Source organism: Galeopterus variegatus, unplaced genomic scaffold, assembly GCF_000696425.1.
Source record: "Galeopterus variegatus unplaced genomic scaffold, G_variegatus-3.0.2 Scaffold3673, whole genome shotgun sequence".
Lineage (NCBI taxonomy): Eukaryota > Metazoa > Chordata > Mammalia > Dermoptera > Cynocephalidae > Galeopterus > Galeopterus variegatus.
In genome coordinates this window covers 54,683-58,605 of record NW_007729784.1, presented here as the reverse complement: position 1 = coordinate 58,605, position 3,923 = coordinate 54,683, and positions in this window count along the sequence as shown.

Genomic DNA, 3,923 nt, shown 5'->3' with positions numbered 1-3,923 from the left:
AATAAAAAAAAAGATCTCTAACAGCCATGGGTTAATCTGGTACATATGAGAGTTTGTCAGGTGATGGCAGAAAGTCAAACAAAGCCCACTTGTGTTGCCTGCCTTGGCTGAAAGCTGCAATTCTTGGATTGATATAAAGGCTTTGGCCACCTAGTACACTCGGGGACAATTGGGTCCAGAAACTCTTGTGTACCGTCCTTTCCATTCTGAATTTGAGAACTTAGCACTTCAGAGTGTTCCCCCTGCATCTCTTTCTTGTTTCTCTTTAACAATGAAAAGAAAAAAGGAGCAAGCATTTGGATTACAGCCCAGTGGCCCACAGCAGCGCCTCCTGGACGTCTCCCTGGGAGGCAGCACTCACGATAACTCCATTTATTGGGGTTTCCTCTCGTCTTGTCCTCGACTCTCCTGTGCTAGGTTATCTCATCTCATCCTCATGACTACACCCTGGAATTGGAGTATAAGAATTTCCGCTTCACAGGTGGGGCACTGAGGCTGCAGAGAGGCTAGTCAGTGCTTTCCCCAACTTTCCACTTGTGGGTACACATAGAAAATGATAGCATTTGAACCTCACCATGAGGCAGACTGATGGAGCTGCTCAAGCTGGAGGTAACTGGCCTTGTGTCCAGCTGTCCCGGCTGCCACCCAGCAGCAGTGCCCGAGAGGGCAAGACCTCAGCACAGCTGTGACCCATTCATGATTAAGTAACTTGTCAAGACTGTAAGACTAATAGGTTGTAGATCTGAAGCTGTGTTTGTCTGATTCTTGGTTCCAGATTCTCCCTCCATCCTGTTTTAAAATACTAGTTTCTCCGGAAGCATCTCAGACTGAAATCATCATCTTGCCTCTAAACCCTCTTCACTTCCCAATTATCCTGCTGTTTGTCTTAGGTTAGGTTCCCTAGAAACGGTTTGTGACAAGCATTCTTGGGTAAGGTGTTTATTGAGGAAGTGGCATCAGGAGGTAATCTGTAAAGGGACCGAGCAGGGGAGGAAGCCAAGCAAAGATGGGGTTTAGCTGACGTCCAGCCTCAGCCTCATCCCTCGGAGAGCTCCGGACAGTGAGTGGTGTCAGAAACTTGGTCCTCTGGGAAGCAAGGGGGCTTTTTGCACTCCACAGTGGGCTGCTTTGAAGGAAGGGCATAATCTCCAGTCATTCCTGGGCAAGGTAGCTCCCAGGGCTGGGGAAAATTCCTGGGAGATGGGTGCAGGTGTAAGGAAACCCACACTCACAGCAGCTGGGGGATGGGTACACCAGCCTGGCAAAGCAGATCTGACAGGACATCAACAGCCCAACCGCATGATCTCAGTCATCACGGCCCGAACTAGAAACCTCACTGGCCTTTGATGTCTCTTTCTGTGACATTGCATCATTCAAAGTCAAGGTGCCTTGATCTGTGCTAGAAATTCCTTTCAAACTTGCTTTCTCCTCTCCACGCCTCTCGCTGCTGCTGGAATTGAGACAATCATCATCATCATTATCATATTGGTATATATATAATCACCATCATTATATTAGTCCACTGTACTGGGACCATTCTCAAGCTTCTTCATTTCTTTTTCTGCATCTGCTTTCTCCTCCACGCAGCCTCCAGAGTTATCCCTTTTGTGTCTATTTATATCTTTCGGTAGCCTGACTGAACACTGACAACTTTCCAAAGCCCACAGGAGAACATAGTAATTTCCATGGCATGGTTGATATGCTCTTCTGAAGTTGGCCCACCCACCTGTCCATCGGTACAAGGGGTACTTCAAAAAGTTTATGGGAAAATAGAATTGAAAGGTAACACGAATCTTTCCATAAAGTTTCTAAAGCGCCCTTGTATTTTTCTCATTCTCCTAGTGTTTCTCTAAGAGCCACGTGGAGGTGCTGATCCTGTCTCAGACACTCACTAAGTTTTTGTTGGATGAATGAAGAGTGAAGGTTTTGTGCAGAGGTTTACATTTCAGGTTAATAGGGAGAAATTGTCTATTTCCAAAGGATGTCTAAAAACTAGGATGCTGAGTGGGGATTCTGGTTTTAATTCCAGGTCTGAACGGTGCCATGAGGCATGGTCTCCACTTTCCCTTATGTTCTTTTTGTTTTAACTTAAAATAATCTAGTGAGCATCCTACTTGATTAACATTTATTTGCTTATTTGCTTTTTAAATATCAGAAGTTAGGAGATTATTTTATAAGGATCAGAATCTTGCTCCTCTTGCATCTGTCCAGGCTTTGCTCTCAACGCCATTCTGAACCCACGTTGTCTGACTTATTTGGGGGATCCCAATTGGTGTATCAATGTCCAAATAAAAAAGATGTAAATCGATTATTTCTTAAGGAGATGCTACTGGTCTTTACAGGTAGTCACAAAAGCAAACAGGCAATTATAACTATTTTTCTGCAGCTCTGTTCAGGAGTGGATGCAGCTGGCTGAGGGACACAGAGCTTGTGAGCCGTCCAGGGGCAGCACTACTCAGGAGTGGGCCCAAAGGCTGAAAACCGGGTCTGAGTTAACGAGTGTGCAACCACAGACAGATGGACAAAGAGAACAGGTTTTGAAGACTGAGGAGAGAAGACTCTGGAAAGCTGTAGCTGAAGGGACCTGCGGCCTTAGTCTGGGGTTTGGAGGGAGCTGCTAAAGACACAAAAGTGGATTGGATCAAATTGTACCTCTTTTTTTTTTTTTTTTAAAGTGTTTTCTCCATATATATCAACCTACTTAGAAATGTTGTATAAGCTGATTTTTTTTCATAAACAAGTACGTTTTGTTTCTTTTTGCTGTACACGTAGCTGTAAGGCCCATGGCAGTTGGGCTATCGGACTTGACCCCAGAAATCTCTGATTAAGTGTGCAGCCGCAGCTCGGACCTCAAGACCACACCACAGCAATAAGCTCTCCTGTTCACACTTTTTAACCTTGCACTACAAACCAGCTGGCCCCGCCCTAGCTCTGAAGCTTTATTTTACTCTTTCTCAATATGTAGGTTCCAATTGTATTTTTGTTTTTCCGTTCCTTTAGAGAAAAATAGTCTGTCTCTTCTTTCTGTCAAAAGAAATCTCACCCATTCATCCACGTCTCACTCAGATGCCAGCCCCTCCAAAGGCTTCCCTAATTATCTCAGAGTGAAGTGACCACCCCTTCTGAATTCATCATTTGTACCTCTGCTGGGGTGCTTCCTATGTCCTGCCTCATACTGCTTTGCTTGTAAATATTTTAGTTTTTTCCAACTAGGTCGAAAGCTTCTGGAAGGCAGAGGTTACAGTGTGGCCCTCATAGCACCTAGCGTAGCTTCCCAGGTACTCAGTTAGCACTTTCTTTTTGCTTAATGGGGTCACATTAGAACCAGAAGTTCTGGTTTCCATCTGCTAATTCAATTTCTTCATTAAGTGATTAATCAATGAATGCAATTAGTGATAGCACATATTGGTTGCAGGGCCAGTTCTTCAGGACTGTTGCTGACTGTCCATCTGTACAGGGATCTTCACGGCAGGTGAGGGAGAGGTTTCTTTCTAAGTTCATCTCACTTCTGTATGTCACTTCTTTTTCTTTTATTTATTTTTTCTCTTTTTGTGACTGGCCGCACCGCGCTCAACCAGTGAGCGCACCGGCCATCCCTACATAGGATCTGAACCCGCTGCAGGAGCGCCACTGCGCTCCCAGCGCCGCACTCTCCCGAGTGTGCCACGGGGCCGGCCCCTGTATGTCACTTCTAAGGCTCCCTTCTGGCACTGGTGCTTATTCAGTTCATATGGCAGAACGCATATATCATTTATGGCTGGGAAACCCATATGGGTCCACGGTCCATAGATCTGATTGCTAATTAGTGTGACTTTAGAAGAGCTGCCTGATATTTCTGGGTGCTACTCTTTTTCCATCTGTAAAATGGGTACATCAACCACAGGGCTATAGTGAAAATTACATGAGTTGGTGAAAAAAAGAAA